General features: G+C 43.6%; 1 protein-coding gene across 2 annotated transcripts in view; it reads left to right on the forward strand.

Moving 5' to 3' along the window:
• DGKI (diacylglycerol kinase iota) overlaps positions 1-27292 on the forward strand; it is a 226149-nt gene that overhangs the window by 14991 nt on the left and 183866 nt on the right. The gene's annotated exons all lie outside the window — the stretch shown is intronic.

Consider the following 27292-nt stretch of genomic DNA (forward strand, 5'->3'; position numbering starts at 1 on the left):
CCAGCCGCAAGGACAGCTGGGAAGTGGTTGCCATTTTGTGTTTCAGTCCCCATGCAGAACACCAGAGTAAAGCTCTGTGCTCTCCCTCCCTTTTCTATGGAATCTGGATAATTTTTCATGTTTTCCTTAAACCACAGTAACCTACCAAGAAAGTGATTGCCAAGGATTGCCCAGGACTGCTCTGATCTCTGAGGATCCTCTCCTTAATGATTCAGAGTCAGACCTGGATATCCCACAGCCTGGTGAAAGAGGCATGTACTGAAGAGGGGTACTCATGTCCCTGTGCAGTTCCTGGTGTTCCTTCTATGGGCCAGCCTTATTTTTTTGATGAGCCTTGCTATTAGCTTAACTCTTGCTGGTACCCAACTCATTTACCTCGTCTGAATGACGCAAACTAAACCTGTGGTGGGGGGACATGGAAAAAAGGCATCTTTATCTTGAATATGTTACAGCTCAAAATGATGATGATATGCTGAATAGTACCTGGGTGGTTGATATTTGACCTCTTTGTTCTCCCCCCCCCCCCTTTTTTTCCCCCATTTACTGTGAGCTTAAAATACAGCAGTAATGGAAAAAGACTAGAGAAGGATGATGTAAATCACTTAAGTCATTTGCGTGTATTTGTGATTGTTCTGCAGGAAGAAAGATGATAGACTGCAGTTATTTAGTTTAAGAGTAGAAGAAAAGATGATAAAATAAGTGAGCTTGGGGGCTTTTTCTTTATGTGCCATACATGATTGCTTGTTTAGTGTGCATTTAATAAGGGATTCACTGCTGTGGGACATCACTGAAGGAAAATGTTTAGTAGGATCCAAAGAAGGATTAGGCTTTTACTTGAACATGAATCGTATTCATAGCACATCCACACGCCATGTCACAAGAGTTGCCAACGCTCTCTTGGTACGGGGGGCAGGCAAATCCCCTGCAGGGGCTGGGGAGGAACCGTCCCCGCACGATGCAGCTTTGCTGGGTACGCTGCTGCTCTGCTCGCTGCTCTTTAAAATACCGGCTATCGGTGCAATGTTGAGAAGAGAAGACTTGACTTCATGGGCCAGTGACTTGATCAAGCCTGGCAGCCGCGATGGACCTACACGAGTGCGTAAGAAGCTGATTCTGTTCCCCGATCGCAAATTCTGATCTTGTTTGTGACATCATAATTGGTTGCCATAGAAACAATTATGGTGTCATAAAAAGAGGATTAACGATGAGTCTAAGTGAGGAAGAAGCAGCTGGAACCGATGAACTTTTTAGAATAACTCCTGTTATTCTACTCTTTTTATCCATTAAAGATATTGTTCCAAATAAAGAACGATGGGTGAGAAGAAATTCAGTAAATGCACACTGAAGTAAATACACACTAAATAAACTGTGTGTGTTCAGTAAATGCACACCCAACAGATGTGTATCCAAAAGGATATTGCTGTAAGTTTCTCGGAGCTATCAGGAGGCTGCGTTGTAAAGGAAATCTCATTTCTAGAGCAGCTAGAACGAGCAACAGATCTCCTTTCTGGCATGGACTCTTCCAGGTGTGAATCCACACTTGTTTCCTTTATGATCTTTGTTGTTGCTGCATTTTTAAGTGTGGAAAACCAGGTGCAAAATGTTGAGTTACTTCTGCAGTGTTAATATCTGTGCCGGCTGCTTTTCCCTGTCTGGCGTTCTTGCCTGCTCCCTCAGAGTGAGCCAAGGGCTGCTCGGCTTGACGCTTCTGCTGCTCTTCGCTGTTCTGACCCGAACCATTCAGGCTGTAGTGTATTAACAGAAGGGCCATCGGAGAGAATTATTAATACATAACAGGGGATTGGAAGTAGTATGAATAGCCGAGGGTACACGGAGGACGAAACTGCTGGCAAGAAGATGCCTGAGGGTTTGTGTGGGGGTGTAATAAGTTGGTGCTTTTGTTTTGTCTCCTGCTTTTGTGATGTTCCCTTAATTCTTTTGTCTCTCTCTTTCTCTCTCTGCTTGGTGCTTCTTTTATGAGCAGGAGATGAGGGTGTGTTTCTGTCTACATGCGAACTGAAACGTTGCTCTCCTGGTGGTTTTCCAGGGATGCAACTGTTTTGCTCACAGGCACAATACTGGCCCTTGCTCTGACTTGCTAAGAGGAGTGGGAATACCGCTATCTGGTTATTGTCATTGAGTGTGCAAGGATAGACATTCTTGCATCCCCCGTCACCATGTGTGGAAATCACTACTGAAGTGCAATGGTTTGCAAACAGTCATCTGTATGCAAGGTGTCCCTGCGATGCCATGCCAGGGTCACCCTCAGCCTTGGCACACACCTGGGGGCTGAGGCTGGCTCCCTCCATGGGCCAAACCCTGCTCTTGGCCCTGATATATGAAGCACAAGCTTCAACAGCAACTCTCCAAAGCTGTTTCTGGGAAGAATGACAGATGCTGGGAAGTCCTAAAATGTTTTCAAAACACTCTACAGAAATGAATTAATCCCTGCAGCATCACTGGGGTGGCAGGGGCTGAGCTGTTAGTCTTAATTCATGAATTTCATCTCCTGAGATAACAGGCTAAAGTATGAATTTTCCAAAAGTTTGCCAAAGGGGTAAATAGCTCTTTTGGATGCCTGTTTGAGGACACAGATAAGCCTGGGCACCTAACAGTGTGTGGGGTTTTTTTTGTTTTGTTTTGTTTTGTTTGTTTTGGTTTTTTTTCTTTTCCCCATGCTAGCTTTTAGCCAGGCTGACAAGCTCCCCAGTATTATCAAGGATTGTAGTGGGTGTAGTACAGCTAGGGTGTTAGGAGATCTGGAGACTGGATCATCTCAGCAGCGTTGTGGGATGCTCAGTCACTGTTTCTGAACTGCAGAACTTTGTTTCAGTGCAGGCAAACTGTAGAGGCAGAAGTTTGGATGCTCTTTCACTTACTGCTGCCTTCCTGGTATGGTTTCCCTGCTGTCTTCTCTCCCGAAGCCCTTGACCTTCACTCCTCTCAATTGAGGCAGCCCAGCATACAGCTTTTCTCCTCAATCTGCCCCTACATTCCCAGCCACAGGAACTGCTTGCCAGAGATCCTGCCCTGGTGGTGTTATCCAGCACTTTGGTAAGGGAGACTTAAAAACATCATGAGTAGTGCTACAGCTAGTCCTCTCCCCTGCAGAAGGAATCCTTTCTCCTCCTCTGCTCCCTGCACCGGAGCAAGTCTCACTCACCAAAGCTTTGGTGTCACTGAGTATCACTTACTTGCAGCCCTTGGATGGAAAATGGTGTTCTAGAAAATGGCTCTTTTGAAAGCAAAAGCATATTTGCTGTAGTGTGGCCATAGGGAAAGGTGCTGCAGCTGTCCTGCTTCAGCTGAGTGGTTGGTGTCTGTGTTGGAGCGGGTGGCAGCCACCGCACAAAGGCTGTTCAAAGCACAGTCAGCTCTGGGTCTTGAGGCCACTGATGTGTTTCTAGGCTTGTTTGAACAACCTACCTCTCTCAATTTTATCCCCACAGCACTATATAAATATGCTGTCCATGGGGTTGAATGGGCAGGACCAGTTATTCCCAAAGGATGTACTTTCTCAACATCTAATTGTGTCCCAGAGAAGGAAAATGAAGGGGCCATAGGCTTTGTAGCACCCCATGTCGCCCAGGAAAGCAGTATCCTGACTGAAATATGCGTAGGAACTCTTCTAAGGGATAGATAAGTATTTCAGAAAGTAGAAACAAGGTGTCTTTGTACTGAATGGATATTTTGGAAAACTCTGTGCTCTGAAGTCCCAGAGCAGTAAGGGGAGGGGAGAGCAGAGCAGATGGCTGAGGCCAGCACAGACTGCTACAAGCTGGGCTCCAGTAGGGAGCTAAAACTCCCTGCTGCTTAGACCTGGGTTGTTCCCTTCAGAAATAGATGATCTAGTTGAGTATCCTACTGGATCAAAATAATAATTAGATGGGGAATAGCTAGGAGGGCACATCAGCTTCTCCAGATGAAGGAGGTGTGTCCATCATTGGGTATGTTATTTTAGATAATTAGAGGTTTTGTTTAATCTCCAGTAATTGCAGAATATATTTTTTCCACCTGTCCTTGTCTGGAGGCCCATAAGCTTCTTCCTTCATATATATGGGTGTGGGACTGGGGCCTGTCCTGGGCTTGGTGCCTGGCTCGCTGAATGTTTGTGCCATTGACCAGGTGCAGGCTGTGCAGCTCGTGGACGCCTGCTGCAAGCTTGGGAGCATCTGGGCTCCCCCTAGGATCTAAGCTCTGCCCTGGCTTGTTCTCAGATGTAGTTTTTCCATTCAAAATCCTAAATGGTGTAGAGACCTGGTCCCTGTGAAGTTAGAGGAACTTTATTTGCCTGTGCTTTCCACAGGTTGCACCACATTCCTCCCTTCTCATTAATGGCAAAGGCAAGGTGTGCAACTTGAAGGAAAAGCATCCTGGTTTGAGCAGAAGGGGATGGATGGTGCGTTATTCTTGTGCCAGGACTGCTGTCTGTGTTTGCTTCTTGTTTTTTCTGACAGATGTGTTATGCAGACTCTTCCAAATGTTGTGGGTTAAGGAGACAGTATACTGAGATGCAGAGTTGATTGGTCTGATATGTATCTTTTGTACGTATTAACTATAATTGCTATGCGTGTAAAGCACTGGATAAGCACATCTTAGTTCAGAATCGGAGACGTATGCCTGCCTACGTCTGACATACGGTCAGCGAGAGGGCATGTATATGTGTGTCTCTGGGCAAGAGAGCATTATTCACAAGTGATCACACGGAGCTGACAAACTGTCGAGGCATATGATAAATTGGACCTTTGATTACCTCATTGCAGAGAAAAACTGAGCCTCGCTCTCCACTGAATGCTTGCTCTCATACCAGGGCTGGTGATGGAAGTGCTCCTCATGGCAGCAGAACTTATCACATGCCTCTGTTGTGCGTGGCAAGCTGAATGAGGGTCATGACACCTTTCAAACTAGGCATGAGATATGTTTCTAGGTTAGCACAACTTTTCTCAAAGTCACCTTGTCCGTGCACAACACTGTAGGGATTGGCGCTGGATGCTTCCAGTGTTTTCTGCTGCTGAGTAAAAGTTTTTCCAGATAATATTTCTGCCTGCTTGGCCAGCAAATGTGTCCACTGAAAGTGAGGGTCTGCATGATCGCCTGGAAACAAGAGGTTAAACACGGCCTGAACTCAAAACACGTGGGTGCCGCAGGTCTGGATGCTGACTGCTGCCAGAGCAGAGAGGAAGTAGATTAAGGAAGGGGAATTCTTCTGTCTGTTGATGTATAGGTGAGAACCACAAGCAAGAATGGTTTTATTGTGTGCCCTTACATGGGCGTCTGGCAATCCCCACACCCTGTTTTCCAAAACAAGGTCCCAAGCCAAGGCTGCCTTGGCTTCTGTGGCTTCAAATTGACTTCTAATTACTCTTCCCCCCCAGTCTTTTACCCTCCTTTTCATTTAATCAGGATAGGATGAAAAAAATCCCAAACCTACTAAACAGCTTTTTAAATTCCAGGCCACAAATTTGTATTTGTTTTGCATTAGTTGGGACTGAAGTCTGCTACCATTTGTAAGTAAACCCGAGACCTTTTAAAGAAGACTGAAGGGAACCAGCCTCCCAGATCTCATTAATTTCAGTGAGAGCTGCTCCCTCCCCCTGCCACCACGCTTCAGCTTTCTCAGACTTCTGTGGAAATCTGTTGAAGTTTGATTTATGGGATCCACCTCACAGGAGCTTTTCCTGGGTCAGGTTGTGTGACTGTAATAGGGATGCTTACGATGCCCCTGCCCATGCTGTCCTTTCTATATGAAGTGGGACTTCCATGGGTGAAGTGGTGGCAGTTTATATTAGACCCAAATTTGGGCCTCACTTTTTAGGGCTCTCCTTTTTGGATACCATGCCAATATTAAGTACTAAATTCTACCCCAAGTTATGTGTAAATGGAAAATTATTTTTAGGATTGTTATTTCATTTCTGAAATGGTGCTGCTTTGTTTTATCACAAAGATTTTGATGAAGCTAAATGAGAAAAAGAAATCCCTCTAGCAAAGTATTTCTTACTGAGCTCCCCTTTTCATCGGAATCTAGGAGCATGAAAGTGCAAATCTGTTTCTTGCTGAAAATTTTTCATTTCTGTTCTAATTTGTAATAGGTCTCTGAGTGCTGTAACAATTTTCTTTTCTCCGCAGATTTATCCTGAGCATTTCTCAATGGTCTGGAATTGAATCAATGTTTAAATTACATTTTGCTTTCTCCTTTTGTTCTTCTTGCATGCAGTACAAGGGATGGCTAAGCCAGCCACTGACCAAAATGAGCTATGGAGATCAAAGTGTTAAATGCGAGTCACAGACTATCTTGCATTAGAGGGTGAGTCAGCTTTGGTTTAAAAAAAAGACATTTTAAAGAAGCTGTTTGGAAAAAATGCTGAATGGAAACATTTCAGAAGAGTCTTTCAGTCTCTGAGAGAAGATGGGGATTTATTTATCTCTGTGCAGAAATGATAGCAAGTGTTTAAAAGTAGTAGTAATGATGAGATCACTGTAAATTGCAGGTGCTTGTTTGGGAGCATCATGTCCAGCGTATTGGGTTGATCATTTATAGCAGAAGCAGCAGATGTTCAAGGTGAAGGAACAGATCAAGGTCAGCAATGCAAGCAGAGGTCAGTGGGTCCTTGATTTATTTGGCAGAGATGTCTGAAAAATGTGGTTGATGGGACATCCCAGGAAGGAGAGAGACTGAATTGCTGCCTGGCAAGCTGGCTCAGCAGCCTTTGGCGCTGGGCTTGAGAGTTTAAAAAGTGACCACAGAGGCTTGTTATTGCCCCTTGGCCACCAAAGCCTTGGTGAGCTGCAGCAGGTAGTGCTCTGACCAGCTGGCAGTGGGAAGACTTCTTTTTTTGCATGCACTGAAATTCAGCCATTTTTGTAGGAGGTTAGCAGGTGTTACAGGAAGTGTGCCTTTAGGGGGAATGGAAAGATTAAAGAGCTGACAGCCATCTATGAAAGCTCTTTCCCCTCCAGATTTGTTATACCTGCTTCCCATATCTCATAGCATTACATTTTAGGAAAAGAGAAGATCAGCTCACAGGGATAATCCTCAATTCTGTAGAGCTGGAAAACACCAGCAGTGAAGAACTGATGATGTGTGACACAAAGTAACATATGAGCCAACTAAACAGACATCCAAATTCCCAGTCAAAAGAGCATATTGACAAAAATCAGAAAAGTTGCCATTGCCGTGGGATGGAGTATTGCTGTGCACTGTGACTTAAAATTTAATTTATTCTTGAAGCCACTCCTGAAGCAATTAAGATTTAATTTATTCCTGAAGCCACTCTGACTTTCTGCATGGCTGTAAGCAAAGCTCCCAATGTTTCTAAGATGGATATAATAACTTCTTCCTACCTATATGAAGATGTACCAGCAATGTGTGGTAGTGTATTATTGTACCGTATTATAAAGGTAAATATGCAAGTGCCTGACCTTGTTATATATTATGAAAGTCTATGACACTTGGAGCTTTTAGCAGAGCCACAGTGGTTGTCATCTTGTCTGAGGCAAAGGGAAGGGATACTTGCTCTCCCACTGTAACTTCTGATGTGTGCAGTCCCTGGACTTATTTAAAATAAAATTTCAGGAGGATCTAGAAATTGCATGGGTTTTGCTTGCTCTGTTTTTTCTTGCTGTCATGTCATTCAAACATTGTCAGATTCTCCATGGAAAAATTAAGCCAAGAGGTTTGTTTTTTTCCTTTTAGAAGTAACCACTACTTGTATTTTGACCTAAATATAAAAAGTGGGAAAGGAAGTGGAGTCTATTGATAGGACAGCAGTTCCAGTGGCATCTCGGAGCCACCTCCGGGGCCCCGCCTCAGTCTTTCTCCCACTCAAGTACACCGGGGCAGCCACTGGTGTTCCTCAAGCCTCCCAGAGTTGACTGCTTTCCTGCTGTTGCGTTGGGCAGCCCATGCAGCTGTCAAGAGAGACGGGCACCGCGTGCCAGGGGCAGGAGGTGCAGGAGCTGGCACAACTCCTCAGGAATGTGGGACCGGTGGAAAGAAAAGCATCCTTGGAATACACAGAGGTTGGAAACTTCTATATTCGCTTGTATGTGTGAGTGCACATGTATGTCATCCAGGTTGTTGTAATGTGTGTATTAGCATGTTGTCTGTAAGTCTGCAATAACAGAATTTATTTAGTAGAGAAACAAAGATGTTTTTTAAGGTTAAAGGATTCACCCTGTTAGTTTCTGTCATGACAATTTGAGTGAGGAGCTAAGGAGAAATTTTCTCTCTAAATGTCACCGAGGACTGAAACTGCTTTAGATGGATGGTGTGGAACACTAGAAGTGCTGGGGTGTGACGAAGGACTTAACAGACTCTGAATAATGTTACACTTTTAATAACCTCTTGTGAATTTATGCCTCGAAGTGCAAAAATTTCAGAGGGGTTTTGTCAAGGGTGAGAGGACCCAAATTTGACCTGCCCTGAGAATGAAGTTTGTTCTAATACTTATCTCTGCAGTTCTCATTTGCTCTACAGTCAGGACTGCGATGTTCTGAACATGGCAGATACTCTGCTGTTGACTCACTGGCAGCAAGCACAAAGTTGGGTTACCTTGTGACTGCTGGCGTGCTGAAGCAATCTTTCCTCTATGCCTGTCCCTGTGGTTGCTTGAATGGATGGATCCAGCGCTCATATACAATGATTTTTTTCCCCTATTTGAACAGTGGTTGGATTCCTAAAAGCTGGATTTCAGTTTTTCCTCTCTTTATTGTTAAAATGAACCTGGTTTTGAGAGTGCTAAACTTACACAAACTTAGTCTTGGAACCCCTAGAAATTTTATGCCATAGACTCTCTGTATTCAAGTTGTTTTTCATTGCGGAATACAGTCACATCACAGAGATCTGGAAGACGTGGAGCTGAGTTTGTAGAAGGGAAGCTTCCCATAAACCACAGCATAGAGGGTATTAAATACAGAATAATTTGGAACAAGGGAAGCCCAATTTTTAGTTTCTGTTTTTCTCCGACTAGTCTTAACGTTGTATAGCTCTTTATACATGTTATTTAGTTGATGAGTTCATTATTTTCTCTCTTCTCACCTACTCAGTTACAAGATGGAACCTGAGGAAGGTTTGATACTCTGTGCTGCCTCAGGACCTCTCTGCACTGAATCCACCCACAGGCAGGCATTTAATACCACAAGCCCCCTCCACCCTTTGTTCTCAGCTATTAAGCCCTCACACTGTGCACTTTTTTTTTTGTTTTTTTTTTTCTTCCCCGTTAGCTCCCTAGATCTCGCCTCTTTTACTCTGGCTGTTAGTCCCTTTTGAATAGGCCTATAATCAGATCTTTTCCTATCTGTCCCTGGCACCCAACTCCTTTTCCCTTGGGATGGATTTCTACACTGTCTTTCCAGGACCTTCATTTTGCTAAGCAGTGTAGACCACCTGGTAATATTCTCACTTGGCAGATGCGAAGACTTAAATAAAGAAAATTTGAGAAGCATCCCACACAACACAAGAAACCAGGGTCTGACCCAGTATGAAAAAGCAGAGGATTAATTTACTCTGTGTGCTCATGTAGTGTCTGACTTGGGTCCACTAATGCAACAGGCTCTCGGTGATTCCAGTTGTCACTGCTTTGGGCTCTACTGACCAACTGTCATTTGGGAGAATATTTTGATGATTTTGAATGTAGATGGCTATGTGAGGAGCTGTAGCTGTGGTCCAAGACTCTGCACACTGTCCACATGCCTCTTATATTCTTGTTTTCAAGTTTCACTGAGGTTTTTTGCTTTTCAGTTTTTTTTGGGGCAGTTATGACAAGTGATGGCAGTGTGAAACCTAAAATGGTACTACATTTGACTTTCATTTCACTGTATGTGGCATTTCTCTAAGTTAAAGTGATTTGCCTAACTAAGTATATAAGCACTCAGCATTCACTGGGTTTTTGAATTTGGGAAAGGTCTAATGCCATCTACCAGGAAATCAAACTTTTATATAACTGAATATAATACAGCAAAAATTGTTTTGGGTCTTTCTCATACTATAAAAACGTACTCTATTTCATGGTTATGACCTAAGATCCATGAAATTTAGGCTTCTGAGGACATTGGTTGTGAATTTTATTTTTTAAATTGAATAGCTAGCTGGCAGTGAGGTTTCTGCTAGATTGGGTCTTTTCTCTATGTGGTTTCTCCCCCTGCCCCATCGTTGATAGTGATATAAAGTAGGTGTGTTTACTGTTCTGATTTGTTGTTATGGTACAGGAAGAGAAAAAAAACTTGGATAGGTCTTTTTACTTCTCCTCAAGTGTGCCTGATACAAATAAGCCATTTTCCTTCATCCCAGACAGTATGTATATATTGGAAATAAATATTTGGCCTCTTCCTGTGAGTTAGGTTATGGTAGGAAGCACTGGATGTTTCAGATGCAGTGTGATCTAAGACCATCAGCATGCTGGTTTTGTTTTCTCCTTTTATGTCTACTCATGCTCCCCTCAGCTCTGTGAGAAGGTAGGGATTGATGGGGCAACAGAGAGCCCTGGGAAGCAAACTGTCTGTGAATTTGTGGGAGCAAAGAGGAGGAAAGGTGCGTTGTGTGGCATGTTGCATGGATTGCTCTAGGAGGTAATGTCTGAATCTCCTCAAGACAATATTGTCTGTGTCTCTTTGTCTGTGTCTCAGCTTCTAGTCTACAGTTGAACCTGAAGAAAGGATGGAGTCAAGGGAATGGATATGTCATGTTCTGAATTTAAATAGTAGTGATGTTGATGATGGTAGTTTTCTCAGAAATAATACAGCAATGGGATGGGAGGCTGAAATGCTGTTAGAGACATCAGCTGGCTGATTTGAAGCTCTTGTGTATAAAGATGATTTAAAAAAAAAATCTCAAAAAGCAAATACCACCACCACCCCGCCTTCCATCCCCAAAACCATCCAAAACCCAGCTCTCCAGCTCTATTTCAAGACTTGATTGATCACAAACTTCCTGAAATAAAGGAGAAGGCTCAAGGAGGATGTTAAATTTGGATATTCAAAGATGTTAATTGCAACAGAACCAATTTTCTGATGAGAGCTCTTCTCCACAGAGAAGTAGTCTCATCATTGTAAAAACACCACTATAATTAACGGGAGCTGAAGCGCTTACTGGCAGCTCATCACAGACAGAGGCCTAGGTTAGTGTGTGTCCAGAAGTCAGTATCCTTCTTTTGCAGGACTGATATCTTCAAGTTCAGAGATGAGGTGTCTTGGCTGGGTGGTTTAGCTGCTGCCACTCTGTTATTGCTCATGTCTTAACTGTTCTCTGAATAGTGGACTTGTAATTCATCTGTTCAGTTATCAGGAGCCATAATTATACTGTTTAAGCATCTTTTCCCAGCCAAGCTGTCCAGCAGCTTTCCAGAGTGTGAAATATGCAACCCCCAAAAAACCCTGAAAAAGTGGAGAGGGCAACCTTTCTCTTATGTCTCTTCTCCCAAGTTCTGTTTCCCCCTGATTTTTATGTGCAAGGTTTACACTGCACATTTGAATACTGAGAAGATGATATATGCTGTGTGTCTGTTGCCTTTGAGTGAGGAACAAAGTGAATTTAACTCCTGTTTTCCAGAAAGCTTAATAGTGCAAGGCAAATTAGAAAACTGTTCAACTGGAGAAGATGGTTGAAAGGGCTGCAGTGCAATTAATGAAGGGATCTTTCACCTGAGACCACCACAGTTAAAATTGTCTTCCAGGTCTCCAGCAGGGTCACTGTGTTATGCACATCACAAATCAGTTGGACCTGAAAGTCATTGCTCAAGAAAGACTTTAATATTAGAGTGGGAAGAAGTGGTGCATGTCAAATACAGCTGTACAGGTCACAGAAACGACAAAAACATTTGCACAGAAAGTGAAGCCATTTGCTTTACGTTGGGTGTTTCTAGCAGTCCGTCAGTAGGTTATGAAATGAAGGTGCACAGAAGTATGCTTCAAAAGTAAACGCTTTCTCTTTCTTAATCAGTACAAAAGTATCACGGAAAATGAATTTAAGAATGACTGCATTTGGCACCAAGGATACACATTCCCTCTTTAAATCTGGTGTGTGCACCCCTTAAACTTTACCCTCAGCCTTATTCCCTACTCCCAGCTGACAATGCCAGAATTAGAAATCTGTCCCCATTCCTACCTAAGCTACCCACAGCTCAGCAAGCCTCCATCTCCTGAATCTCGAGGCCCTTCCTGATCCAGACAGACAACTCTCCTTACATGTATCCGTGAACATCAGGGACATGTTCTCTCGCTCCCGCCCTGTCCTCCTTCCGCACACACATCCCACTCATCTCCACCTGTCGCTGGTCATGGAAAAGCAGGAACAAAAGCAAGAGCAAGTGTGTGCAGAGCCCTATACCACTACAGAGATGCTAATCTGAGCAAATCCCCAGCTTCTGCAAAAGCCTGTTTTTTCCCTTCGGTGCCAGTTTTCTTTGCTGCTTGTTGTCCTTCTACTGCCAATATAGCCTATGGGATCCAGGGGCTGGAGCTGCTCTTCTCTAGGCTTTCCTCAGCCTTTCGTTACACATACTGTGATCACCCATGCACCGCACTCCATGGTCTGGTGGGAAATTGGGGTACTTGCTGGTCCTAAATTCCGAATACAAGGTTTTATTCCCTGAAACCTCTTAAAGAAGAGGCAAATGGTGATACACAAATCCTCTTCTTGTATGTGACAAAGCTGTGCCCTGCTAAGGAGCCTGCAGGTCCCCAAAATAGTCCATGAAGTTAGTCTGTGGTCTGCATATGGCCTGTGGTCAGACCTGGATCTTCCATAAGGCACATACCCCTAGTTGCAGCACAGTGCTGTGGCCTCTCTGCCACATGCCTGGTCATGGGCATCCTTTTGTTTGTGGCAAAAGCCAAACTTTGCCTAAAGCTACACTGAGGGGAGAGAAGTATGCTCCAACCCCCAACCTGTTTATCCTGGTGTCTGCAAGCACAGATTGCAGGGAGATGGCTGAAGAAGCGAGGCATGGGAGTGAAAGTTGAGGTCTTTTGGGTGGGTTTTGACTGGCTCTATCCTCCCAGGATGAAGGAGTGCAAGAACTGTAGGAGGAAAGTTGGATGAGGGAGGGTGGTTGGGGGAGGATTTTACATATGTGCAGGACTGTGTGGTTTAATGCACTGAGAGTGTGTTGGAGGTGAGGAACTAGAAAAAGAGAAGTTGTCTTAATAAGTCTGAGTCACAGAGAGTGGGGGTGGTAGCAGAGAAGTCTTAGCACAGCAGGAATTCATAAACTGAGGAGGACCCTGTGCAAGTTCTGCATGGGATGAGCTGGAGAGGGAAGCGCCGAACACCGCTGTGCAAAGCTCTCACAAAGAAGCCCTCAAGTTCTCTGCGAAACCCACCTCTTTCATTACTAGTGCTTACCTCATGAAGTTTGTGAAAATACAGAGTGCAAACCTTCTGAGGTACTGGAAGTCTAATTTCAAGTAAATAGCTAATGATTGCTGGCTAAGTCTTGCATAATTTTCCCCTGTCCCTGACCACCTCTTTCTAGTTCAGATATAAACTCAGGGGAAATTGAATTGTTTTAACTGAGTTCCTTTTTAGAGTTGCTCAGCCATGAATCTCTGAGCAAAACTGGAGGTGGGAGGCTCATGGGGATTGAAGCAGAAGAAATAACCCCCACAATGTTTTACTGCTGATCTGTGCACACTTTCAGGCTGCAAGGGGGCTAGCAAAGCCACTTAGGATTTCTGTGTTCGTCTCTTCAAAAAGCAGCCCTCATGGAATAATGGAAAAAGCAAAGTAGAGAGAGGAGAAGGTTTAGGCTGAACACAAATTTCCTCTCTAAAGACCAGGGACATGTTTATCAGGGAAAAGAGACTTTTGACAGAGGACAAATTCATCTGAAGTAGGAATTTTCTTCATCCAGCATACGAATGAACCTTAAGAGAACTTTTTTTTTTTTTAATTCACTTGTGAAAACAGGTCTGAAAAAAGTGTTCCCAGTTTCATATGACTCTTCTTTCTATTTGTGGGCCTGACCACACATGCATGAATACAGCTAGAGAAGGCTGCTTGAGTGATGTTTCCAGCCCTCCTGGGAGTGAGAAGTACCAGGAAGGTCGAGATCCAGATCCTAAGAAATTAGTGTGGCAGAGTTTGGGCTAGTGTGAGTAAAGTTAGCATAACGGAGCTGTATGTTTGAGTGCTCACATGAACTGTACCTGCACTCTGAACTGCACATCTTAAATTTAAGGGCTGCTAATTCAAGCAGGTGTATTTCTAACAGAGAAAGGAAGGAAAAAAAAAATCCTAGATGGAGTCTTGCTAAACAAAGATGTAAGAGCATCCATGCATGCTTGACAAGTAGGGCGTCTTACGTGCAGTAACTGTAAAGGTCAGCAATGGGGTAACTAACTGTAAAACACACTGGAACAGTGGCTACTTCTCCATTGCTGACTCACTTGAGCTGCTGAGTCTTTCATCTAAAGACAGGCCAGCCCAAGTCCCATGTTAGATGGAAATCGGCAGTGCAACTGCTGTCAGAGTTGTGCCTTTATCCTCTGGGGGCAGGTTGAGCCTTATGAAGACTTCTGTGAGAACTGTGATTCATATGGCCCTGAACAGCTGCTGAAGATGCCTGGGATGTGCCCGAACAGTCCTGAAACTGATGTCTCTGCTCTGGTGTGTGTCTGTAAATTGGTGGGAAAGAAGCATTTGCCTAGTTATTTCAGTTTTGGGTAAATCAGGATTCTGACTTGCTAACCTGCCTCAGTGTCACATGTCACATAGAGCATGAATTCAACCTCTTGAGATTCCTCTTCTTTCTGTTCTTTCCCATCTTCATATAATTAACTTTCTAGCCCTTTTCTTGCATGTGGATGAGTGAGACAGGATTGCTCTTTGTCTGGATAATGTTTTGTTGTGCCAGAAAGCATTATGAGAGGAGGAGCAGCTTCAGAATCTGTGCATTTAGCAAATGTATACAGTTGCTGAGGTGGAAAGCATGGCTAGACTGTGGTATGTGCACACAAAGCCGGACAGCTTGATTGCTTCACTCAGCATCCCCTGCCATTTCAGTTCTCTGCCTTTCTTTCAAGCAAATATGTGAGAAAAGCTGTCTTTGGGAGCTATCAGCTTCTAAGGATTGGCTTAAGACCAGCTGAAAGAAGGTTTGCTTGTGACCTGCATGGGTCTGGCCTGGTCCGTAGGAGGGAAAAACCTGTTTACACTAGCAAAACCTCTAGGCTGCAGCAGACATCTTGCTATTGAATGTCTTGTTGTTTTTGCTTGTATGTCTGGCTTTTTTTTACTTCCCCTTTTGTTGTGGATGAGTGAGGAGTGATGCATTTCACTCATAAGAGAGAAGCAGCAATGTGTTTTATTGAGGTAAAATAGTGATTTAACAAAGTTCAATTGTAAATAAGACAGTGATTTAACAAGGGTCGATGGCAAGGTTTACCTGGTCATTTACTGTATGGAGGACAGGGTCAGATGGAAGTGTCAAGGAGACCATCCCATTGAGTCATGAGGTTCGGGATGGACCCCCGTGCTTTCCAAACTCCTTCTCAGAGGAGTCTAGGTGCGGCTGGATCCAATGTTAGTGCCAGACTTGGTCAACGGTTTATGTCTAAAGGATTATGTGCATAATCAATCAGAGATGTAACTTAGCAAAGTTTGCAAAGTTTCAGCATGCTGTTAGTCACTTACCAAGGATCTGTCCTGGGTAAGGAATCTCTCGACCTCGAGGAGTAACCTTGAGAGGTGTCCTTGCTCAAGAGGAGGTTCTGCAGTGCAGCCCGCTGCCATGCAGAAGAGCTCAATGGGCTCTGGGCTGTCCCCTATTTATGGGGTAAGATGATTGACTCATAGTTGTATTTGCATATTAGATGAATTTTGGTTGGTGCATGCTCAATTAGCCCCTGCCTATGTGCTGTTTATGAAGAGGTCTGGTTGTGAGGTGAGGAGAGCACATCGAGGGGAGAAAGGAGCACGCCGTCACACCTTTCCAGCTCACAGGCCTGAAGTGTCTTTTCAGGGCTGTCCCTTCACAAATGGCACTAGAATTGCACTGCTTAAGTATAATGAGGTGGGACAGCGCTGATGTTGGAGACCGCCAGAGGTGAGAGGTATGATGGGAAGTGTTGGAAAGCTTTTACCTAAAATTAGTGAGATTAGTTGGCTTTGTCATTGTGGTGTTTGGCTTTCAAGCTGTTATCCTACCTGTGGCTATCTGTCTTGGTTCTGCTTCCTTTCCTAGCTGCCAAATCTGGGAAATGCAAGCCTAATACACCTCTCTGCATTATGGTGGCAGCTTCTGTCAAAGTCAGCACTTTGGGACTTAAAGCTCATAGGAGGTGTGGAGGGGAGGAAAACAGGGTTGTCAGAGATATTCTCCTTCTTTTGATCCCTTTTTTGTGGGAGGGAGGGTTAAAAGGGGGAGGAGGAGGACTGAGCAGCCCATAAAGGAGAGTACTGATGCCAGCCTATTTAACACGCAAAGTAGATAAAGATTAGGGTTCCTATGGCAACTGGCTACCAGCAGAAGCACCTCAAGGATTTGGGGAGGAGGGGGGGGAGATGATGATTTGGTTTAGCACAGGCCCCAACATTTTGGATTAAAATGACCTCTTCCCAGCTGCAGCAACAGCTCCTTTGCTGAAGGGAGATATTTCTGTGTAATCTGCACCAAAGGCAGAGGACAAATTCTCCATTTTGGTTGAGCAGGTCTTTAAAGTCATGAGGCAAAGTATCTTACAGACACTGATGTTCCTTCTCTGTGTGGTTTGAATGAAAGGAGTGGGATATAGCAGGAAGTGAGGGAAACTGAGGGACCTGAGAAGCCATGTGTCAAGTGCAGAAGGGGCATTAGTTAAGGCTTGTGGACATGATGTCTAGAGATCATCTGTGCTCTGTAGGTCTCCCTGGGGGCACAGTGCTTCCATGCAATAGCAGTGAGAGCTGTGACTCCTTTTCCCAGATTTGATGAAAGTTTGGGGAGTAGTTATCTTCTCTGGCCTTGTGGCCATCCCATCCCCAAATCAGAGGGGATGCATATATGTAAAAGCTGACTCTTTCAGCATAAATGACAACTTTAATTTTGTTTGGTGTTCTTCCTCTGTGTGTGTGCGTGTGTGTGTGTGTATGTGAGCATTATGTTACTGCAGTAGCCCCAAGAACCTTGGTGCTTGGTGCCCATGTTCTCTGCTCAAACACCATGTTCCTATGGAGAATTACATGTCTATCATAGTTTTCTCGCTTGGAATTAAAATGCCGAAGTATGTAGTCATTTGATTCTGGGAGTGAGAGGAGGCTGAAGGAGGTTAAGTATAACTATTGTTTAGATCAGCACAGTGTGGAAAATAATCATCTCTGTACAACCTCGAGGTTCTGTGTTGGATGTCCTACTGAATGGCTCTCTGAGCAACCCCACGCCTGGGAGGTTGGTTGAGTGATTTCCGTAATTGCATTTTGTTTGTTGAGCTCACTTTCTTGCACATACAGGTTTTTGTTTTTTTTAATAACTCATTATAATCATGCTCTTCTGTCTACCATAAAAAAAAAATCTCATGCTGAGAAAGAATTGTATTTTCCCTTTGGCATCTGGTGGTTGACGTAGCTTCCATTAGAGCTCGCATTACTGCTGAGCAGTGGACACAGGGCAGCATTCCCTGCTCATCCTGGTACACGTGTACCGGTCCAGGTTGGCAAGGACATGGGAGAAAACCTGCCAATCAATCGTCTGCTGGCAAAAGCTGAAGTCAGGCTGATTTCGGTATTGGTGAAGTAAGTAGCAAGTTGTGAGCTTGTCCAGCCAGAATGAACTGTTGCTTGATTTGCATGATATAATACATGCCTGGCTTCATCAGCCTAGGCTATCCAGGGTTAAAGTATATGGCTTTATTCTAGTTTAGGAAAACACATGGAGGATGAATGATGGGAGAAGACTGCATGTGGCAGGACTGAGGCATGCGAGAAGCATATGGGTACCTACACAGAACTAGGTGGGGGTGTTTGGGAGAGCCCCGCAAATCAGGAGCTTTATTCTTGATCAAAAAAATTATGTCCAAACCTTTGATAGGTCATGGTTATTAATAACTGGACCTATTCTAGGATAACTAAGAGGGGAGGGGGTGGATGAAGAACATTTGGGGACAAGAAAAGGGTAGGAGACAGGAAATACATGGTAGCATGAAGAGAGGGGCGCACTTCAACCTAGAGAAGGCAGATAAGAATCTGAATAAAATATAGGAAAATGAAATATAAAGAGCAGGCTTGAAAATGGGGAAGGGGAAGAAAGGGCAAAATGCATGCCATGTGGGTGGGAATGAAATGGATATCTACCTCAGGGGAGTGAGAACTGAGTAGGCTAAAAGGGGAAGGAAGGAATAGTTAGTGGAAGAGGGAGGCATTGAGAGCAACTGGGAAGGAGGGGGTTTGATGGAGAATGTGGAAGAAGGCAGAGAAAGAAAATGTATAATGAGAATACTGGATTAGAAAGAGGGAGTGTGTGTGGGAGGATACCAAAAGGTGGGAGGAGGAAAAAGAGGAGAAAATGTGTCTTTCTACTTTTGGAAGACAAAGGTTTTAGAAGGATAAAGTACTCATTTATTAGTAAGAAGGGGAAAAAAGACAAGGTTAACTGGAAAGATCCTTGGACATCGAAGACTTCAGAACAAAACAGAGAGCTAGAAAAGAGTGTGGGAAAATAAAAGGATAAAGAAAAAAGAAACAAAAGCCAAGGGAGACATAGCATGTTACTTTGTGGACACCATGCCATCAGGAGCTCCTCAGACAGACGTGTTCCGAGCTTGCATCTCTCCAGCTTATTTTTGTTTCCCCCTTGAGTCTGTTAAAAACACCATCCCCACCTAGGTAAGCAACCAGGGCACAAATGTCTTTCCCAAAGGAAACAAAGACTTCATATCTACAGGATACACCTGTTTTGACAAGCTAAGTAAAATCTCCTACAAGCTGCCTCTGCCCGAACATTTGCTACATTAATTTTTAAAGTCAGGCCTCTATGCAAATTGCTCAAAAACATGTATGCTGTCCAGGCCTATGTACACTAAGGTTAATCTCTGAATGGCAAGAAGGCATCAGAAATAGGAATTAAAGTGTGCCCTCACCCTAAACTTATGTAGGAAATGTTCGGGCAGAGGCAGCTTGTGGTGGTATGAGCTAAATTTGGTGGTATGAGCTAATGTCATCCTAGAGAAGCTGATGCAATCTTGAGTGGTTTACAGATTTACCCTAGTATGACCCTATAACATTCAGAATTTGTCCTGTGACCAATTCCCATATCATCTTGGGAGGAAGCCTGTCATCATTCTCATTTGCTTGTCTTTGCTTGTCTTTGCTTAGGGGCTACCATGATGATTTGTAGATTACAGAAAGAGCTATAGCCAGTAATGGCCAAAAAATAGGAGCGTGTGTAGGATTTTTTCCTTCAAATCCATGAGAGTTCCTGCAGTGGCAGTGAAGTGCCTAGAAATGCCACTGTGTCTATGCCAGACCTTATAACATCTTGCACTTTGAGTGAACTCATGAGTATAGCTTGTGGCATATATCTCCCTTGTTCTGGTTTGTCTGCAAAACTGTACTAAGGATATACGCTGCAGACGCTGACTTGTGGCTAAATTCTGTCATAGAGAGGGTGCCTTCTGTGAAAATGCCAACTATATGCTCCTGTTTATCACAAGCATGAAGGAATCCTTCTAAAGGGAGTTGCAGCCATTTCGCCCTTCTGTGTACGAGAACTTTTATAAGTTTCCAGCACCTACAGTTGCAGATTGAGCCAACAGAGTAAGTGGTGGATGAGGTGAGGCCTCAGGGGATCTTTGGCCAGACAGAGAGCGTGGCCAACTCTGCTGAGCTGTCTGCTGTGTGCTGACATTACTATGTTTCTAAGGAAGGTTTCCTCTTCCCAGTCTTACATTCAGCCTGTCTGATCTCTCACCTTGCTCCCTGCTGATTTCCAGTCCAATATTTCCTTCTGTGGCTGTCATCATCAGGAGTAGGTTTTAGTGCATCGCTCCTCTGACTTACGCTCTCATTGGGCAGCATCTCTTCTCTTCACCTGGAAACCTTTCATTCCCCAGTGCACTCCGCACTGGGATTCTACATTAGTAGTAACTTCTGGGTTTACAGCCCCATGTGAAATAAATTAAAGTGTTAATATATTAAAGCTGCATCTGAAATACAGAGTTTCAATGGTGTATTGAATGTGAATGGAAATCACTTAATCATCTCTGTGGCTAGCCTGCAAAAAAGTTGGCTTTCTGTCTGTGTGATGTGTATAGGCTTGCGCGCCTCTCAAAATACCTCTTTTTTGAAAGGATGGTGAAGAAAACAAAGATTAAAATAAATAAACGGAGTGAGGAACAAAGGAAGCTTGGAAGGGATCATGTCAGTCATTGGGTCCTGCCCTGCAATCACAGGTAACATAGTCTGGAGAAGTAGGAAAAGAAACCTATAAATTTCTGTATACCACAAGTTATAAGGAACCCTTATTTCCCTGTAGGAAAACTAAGCCCTCTAGCACAAAGTTTGAAAACTCTTGTGTGCCACTCTTGTGTGATCAGCAGATATTCTGAACATTGCCAACCTCCTGGGTCCCTGAGTAGTGAGAGTATGTAGGTGAAAATATCTCCTAAGGTCTTGCGGAAATGTGCAATGGCCTCTGTTGCAGGAGAAGGCAGGAAAATCCCAGAGGCTTCTTCTGGTCTGAGCTGGTGGGAAAAGTGTTCCTGATGCTGGGGTGGTGATTGCTTCAGTCACGGGTGTATGAGCAAGTCACCAGTCAAGCAGCTGAGGGTTTGGCCGTGTGGTTAACAGCACCAGCGCTCCCCACCTGAGGTCTCAAATAGTGGTTTTGCATTGTAAGGAGGACAATCAGCATGCAAATTAAAGGAATGTAAGATGGTATTTCCAGCCTATGACATCCATTAAATATATTAAACTAAACCAAGAGTTATAAAGAAGGTTAATTTGTTCTCCTACGGAATCTCAAAATAATAGTGTAATCTATTGAGACTCTTAGCATTGATCCCTGCTAACTGCTTCCCAGTCTTTTGGTGTTAACCACTTTGTGCAAGTGTAGCAGAGACAAGGAAGGTCAGTAGTTTTCTGCCTGATTCCTGGCTCTCTGCTACTGTAAAGCAAACCTCCATCTTCTCGTCTGTAATGGGTTTTACCTGTCCCTGACTGGTGCTAGTATAGCTGCATGTAAACCTGTGTCATCTTAATTGCTAGTGTTGCTGGTTTGTGTTAAGTGAGCAGTCTTGTTTTGGGAAATTCTCCTGTTTGTTTTAAACATTAAATATTTAAAGCTTCCATTTTGGTGACTGTATGTTTTGGCTGGTGAGAGAGAAAACTGTTTTAATGCTTTTTCTCTCTGTTCCTCCTGTAGTGTGCTTGCCCTTCAGGGCTGCCTGGGTAAGCAGTTTTCTGAAAGGGAGTCTCTTCCTTCTGCTCCTGATGCAGCTTTTCTTAGTAGCTTTGGGCAGTGTTTCTTAGGATGAAACCTCTCCTTATGCAGATCTCTGGAGCTGGTTTAAGGAGAAAAAGCACTCCTCCTCTCACTCCTCAAAGTTTGGTGGCTTTTTACGGCCATTCCCACTGTGTGCCTGTCGCCTGTTACAGAGCCATATTGAGCTTGGTTTAGGTTTGTTTCTTTCTTCCCACCCAGTAGTCTGCGATACTGCTCCAGTGCTGTGACTATGCACTGTTTGGGTGTAATGACTACTCTGCCATGGTAAATAGTGAGAGACAAATATTTCCTCCTGTTGGAAATGCCAGATTTCCTATATCTGGATATTCAATTGGAAATTAGGACAAACTGTTATTTTCACAGAGCTCTACTCCTGCTGTCTCAAATGGCTTTCAGACTGAGATTACCACCTAGAAAGAAAATGAGAGAGACCTGAGCACATGTGTGAGTTCATCAGTTCTGAAAAGGGAGGTAGCTACCGCGAAAACAAAACCAGCTATGATACCTCGGCACATGCTGGGGCAAATACTCAGCTGCAGCTGCTTTCCTTAGGAAGGACAAGTTTTAAACTTCAGCTTATTTGTACTGATAATGCTTTTCTGGTAGCTGGCTGCCGGTGGCTGAGACCTGGCAAATAGAAACAGTCTATATTAGTCTTTGCAGAGGGAAGACATTAAGATTTTCCAGAAATAGGCCTTTTACTTTAGGGGGAGAAAAAAAAAATCAATAGATCTGCAAAGTACAACTGTACACAATGACTAAGATGAAATGAGGAAAAACAATTGCCCCAATCCAGGAGCAAGTAATTTTGGTGCCTATGCTGTGTTGGGTTAGCTCTTCATTAAAGGAATGCAAAATGTGCTGAGAGCGGCATGTGCTTGTGCTCGCCTTCCACAGCCAGAGGTAGAAACACTCAAGGGAACCTTTCTACCAGCATTTCTCACTGGATCAAAGGCAGAAAATACCACCAACTGCGTGGTGGAATAGAACACTTTTCCTAGCCTTTGCCTGACTCCTTGGTGTATAACCAAAGTAAGACTAAGGAATTTCCTGTGAGAAGCAAAACTCTGGTACATCCTAGCAGAGACAGGTTGCCCCTAAAGTGTCCAGAATTGAACCAGCGGTGAAGCTGGAGGTCTTTCTGTTGACTCAGTGCCCTCATCAGCCTGTGCCTAGTGCAAGCCACGCAGAGGCAGCTTGCAATTCCCTTGCGCTCGGCGACTGACAGCTTTCACCTCTGGCCTCTGCTCCTAAGCATGAGACCTTACAATTTTTTGAGATACCTCAGGGCTTAACACAATTGTGAAAGTTTTGCTTTATTCTCTGCCTAGTTCCAGAATGCTGTGCTTAGCAATAAGATCTTCTCGTAACCCTGATGGACTTCTCAGCCTTGCCATCAAAGACCATGGCAACAGCTAAACGTTTTGAGCTTTGCTGTAGCTGCTGTAGCAGCTGTTGCTGCTAAAAAATGTAAAGGCTTTTAAACCATGTTTTGCAAACTATCCATAAGGTTTCATGGTGTGGGTATTTTTAGTATGTCATAAAAATATAAAACCTCAATTTTATTTTTGTTCCTTCAGTCACTGGAAAACTAATGGAAAGCATTTTACCTTGTTCTCATTTGCTTCCCTGACTTTCAGAACCCAGCTAACTTTAGGACCCAGGAGGGAAAGCGTCATCAGATGTTGGCAAATGCTGGCCATGTTGTGTTTCTATTTATAGCAGGCGTGTGTCTAACCACCTTGTCGTTCTTTTCTTAGCATCAGCTGGACGAGCTCAGCTATCAATTATCCATGAAGCTAATGATAATACAAGGAAAGCTGTGTAAAGCGGGTGCTCAGAGGAGAGAGAAAGGGGAGGTAGGTGACAGGACAGGGAGAGATGAGGTCTCAGGAACTGAAAAAGACCCTTTTGCTCAGCCTGAAAACCTTTATTATCTACAATAATTATTAATAACAGGGGTGCCTTCACAAAGTCATTGTGACTGCTTTCGGCTAGTGGCTGGTACCTCCCTCCCAAATGTTATTTCCCTCATTTGTTTTCATTGTGTGGGCAATAAAATGCAGTGTGCTTTTTTTTATTTTATTTTTTTTTCCCTCTCTGGGTATTCTCCCTTCCCCTGCTCTGTCCCAGGTTCTGCTTTTTGGGTTGGTAATAGCAGGTTCTAATTTCCCTGTGTGAAACGGAGCCTCTGGATTTTCTCATGCTTGGAAATTGCACATCTACGTTTTGTTTCCTCTTTTGTCTCTGTTTGAGAGGATTTTGCACATAAGGACTCGGAGTGGAGAAGGTAGCAAGTAAAGGGGTGTCACTACACTCCTTGCCAAGGACAAAACTGATTGTCAGCTATTTATCAGCCTTTTTTCGATGGCTTGTCTTTGCTGCTTTCTTTTCTAAGCCGCAGGGGAGCAGGACAGCGTGAACTCTGCTCCTGACAGCAGCTTAGGTTCTGACACCATCTGCCACTTAATCCACTTCCAAGGAAGAGTCTGACGTGTGTGTGCATGTGTATGTACATATACGCTCGCCATGTAGCCATACATCATTTCAGCAAACTCATACTGATCAGCTTGCAAGCACCATTTCTTTTGCAAGAATTGGCCTGTGATACTACTTCTTTTCTTGCTCCTGGTTTAGATTTCTCTGGTTCACTGTAATGTATTGTGGTTGGGGGTAAGGGAAGGGGCTTATGAGTTGAAACTGGAGAAGACTTCCTTGAAAACTGAATGCATCCCTGTTTTCCTACCTAGCCTGGCTTTCTGAGGTGTGGGATTTTCAGTTTTTGACATTTCCTGGAAGTTATGAGTGTGGGATGCATGGATTTCTTTTGTAAAATCAGCAGGAAACAGAACAGGTGTAAATTGTCTGTGCCGGGCTCCTTGGATAGCTGGTAAGTGGTGTGTGGATTTTTGGTTTGGTGGGGTGGCTTTGTTTTGTTTGTTTTTGTTTTTTTTTCCTCCCCCTTTTCCCCAGGAACTGTGGGTGTTTAGCTTTTTTGGTGACAAAATGGCCAGTCTTGTCTGACTGCAGTCTGCAAGCGCAGAATGTGTTTCAAGCTCTCTTCATCTTCTTCCTCTAATAATCCATGGGATCCATGAAGAATGACAGTTATAATTGTCATGCGTGATTCCTTGTTGTATCAGCTGATGGACATTTTTAGATGCATCTTATTTTATGCAGTTCATTAATTGTACTGGATCATGTTTGGTCATGGCATTGCTGTGTGCACACAAAATGCTGTGGAAAATAGCTTGAGAATTCAGATGGGGAGAGAAGAGAAGCTTTGGGAAGGATGGAGAGAGGGCACAGTATGCATCCAGAAATGCCACTTGTTTTGCTTGTAGTCCTCAGCAGTTATGCCATTTTTCTGAGACATGGTAACAAATGGCTTGAATTGTATTCTGGAAACAGTAGTGCTTCTTCCTACTGGGCAGCTTTCTCATCTCTGAGTGTTGTGATTTTTTCCTCCTGGGTGCCAACCCATAATCTTTTCCTCTCAGTCTGAAAGACCCTCTATTACAAAACTGGGGTCTCCCCTGGCTGAGGAGGAAAGAATAGGACTCCCTTCAAAAGATAACATACTCGTTGGAAAGGCATTCCTGTTTCTGCCAAACGAGGGACCAAGAATTCAGTTTGCCTGCTTGTTGAAGGCTCTAAAGCAGAGCGGAGTTTCGCTTCGTATTGCCTTTCTGAGGGTTTGATCCAGAGCTTCCTGAAGGATCTGGAAGGACTGCCATCATCTGCAGTGGACTTTTGGTCAGGCTTTATTATAGCTCTCATAGGTTTCTGTGAACTGGTGCTTTGCCTTGTGGTTAGATTTTATTTATTTATTTTCCTCCAGCTGCCTTTGCAGACCATCTCCCTTGTTTTCTAGGCATATGCTAATGGCAGGAAATTACTTGCAGGTGTGACCCTCACAACGGTTTCTGCATCATGCTGAGCATGGACCAGAGGAGTCCTGCTATTCAGCTGCACTTGATTTCATCAGCTGCACTTAAAATAAAATAAAAATTAAGGCTTTATACTGGATAATGCTCATTAATTAGGAAGGCAAAGTAACTTCATCATATTAATTGGAAATAGATTTCTATATACAAAACTAGTTATTCAGCAATCTTGGCTAAATGAATCTTATTTTTCTTGCAAGAGAAAAATTACTTTTTGACTGTTTGGTTGTGGAGGTATTCAAAGAGGGGTTTATATTAATACTATATTGAAATGTATTGATGAGACCTGAAAACTCCTCTTCCTTTTTCACAGCAGAAAAATTGCTTTCATCTGTCACTTCTAAAGGAGGCAGGGGAATAATTCTCCAGCCTCAGCTAGTGATTTAAGATTGATCTGATGAAGATAGAATATTTCAGACAATAATCGATTAAAGAATTTGTGTTCCAACCCTAGTTTCATGTATTGTGTAGTATCTCATCCTGTTCCCAGCAAGACTCTTCCATACTTCAGGATATTTTTAAAAACAGATTCTCCAGAACAAAATAATAGCTGAACTAGCAGAACTGTGTGATGATGCAGTTTCAGTTAGAGGTTGTGTCCGTATTTTGCACTTGTCTCTGTAGGGAAAACAGTAGTGTGCACATGGAGGAACTGGACTTCTAAAGCCCATATTTTTGTTTGAACATTCAGTCATTTTTCAATGAAATGCGGTCCATGTTGCAGGGGAAAAAAAAGTTGTAACAGGTGTATGTGCGTGTGAGAATTGTGCCTCACTTTGAGTTCATAGCATTTAAAAAGTCCTCCCATTTCAAATACATTTGGTTTCCAGTGGGGAATATCTTTCAAATGAGTACTAATTAATACTGATATATAGGTCATCTAAGATAAAACAAACCTCCTTTTACTGCCAAAACATCTCGAGGGAATTGGAGAGAGCTGCATTCAGCACTAGAAAGTTTAGCGATCTGCTGTTCCCCCCGCCTCTGCTTCTGTGTCTCAGCATGGGGACTGCATGTCGTAGGCATAGACATTTGCCAGCCTTCCCTTGAGGTTTTGACAGACGTATGCATGGAGAGGTGCGAACCCCCTGCTCAGCGTAGGTGTTGGCTTTGTGCTGCCAGCTGAGCAGCAAGCAGCCTGGGAGGAAAGCTGGTTCCCAGGGGAGGTGCAGGCCACTCTTGCAGGTGCAAAAGGTTGGACAATTCAGATAAGGTCCTGAAAAGCATAGATGTTTCTCTGAACCAAATCAAGATGCTTTGGGTTCAGTTTCCAGAAACAGAATGCATTGTTGTTTGAATGCATGCTTTCAAAATGTTTGGAAGTTAGCTTTTTACAGCCAGGTTTATCCATCTCTATTGACTAAGCCAAAAACCCTAAAAAACAAAAAAACAGAAGCCCAAGCAAAACAAAAACATAGAGTGCCCACACTCACCCCTCCTTGTAGCATTGGGAGAAACTGTCAGAGAAAGGAGGCAACAAGGATTGCCGAACATGCTCCCTGGTCTGCCAGTTCAGAATACTTTTGGCTGTGTCACCTCTATCAAAAGCTACCCATTTGGATGACTATGGCTAGGTGTGCTAATCTCTACGGACATAAACACTGCACAGCCTCTATTGACTTCAGTATTGAAAATAATTTCAATAATTTCTGAATCGGTATAAAGTTTAAAATTGGGTATACTGTTTTAAAAAATGAGCAGCAATTTTGGATGCCCATGTTGAGACCGCTAAGCCTAATTTTCTGAGCCTGAGTGCATAGTCATTTTTGAAAATGATGTCCCTTCCGAATGCATCTATCTGCTGAACCTGTGTGCTTCAAATTACCTTTGAAAATGTAACTAATAGGGATAATGTAAGTGTCACTTTCCATTTTGGAAGCAGTGGCTGTAGTGTATGTTTGCTTGTTTCCTCATCTATAAAATGCCTATATATGT

This window comes from Dromaius novaehollandiae, chromosome 1, assembly GCF_036370855.1.
Source record: "Dromaius novaehollandiae isolate bDroNov1 chromosome 1, bDroNov1.hap1, whole genome shotgun sequence".
NCBI lineage: Eukaryota > Metazoa > Chordata > Aves > Casuariiformes > Dromaiidae > Dromaius > Dromaius novaehollandiae.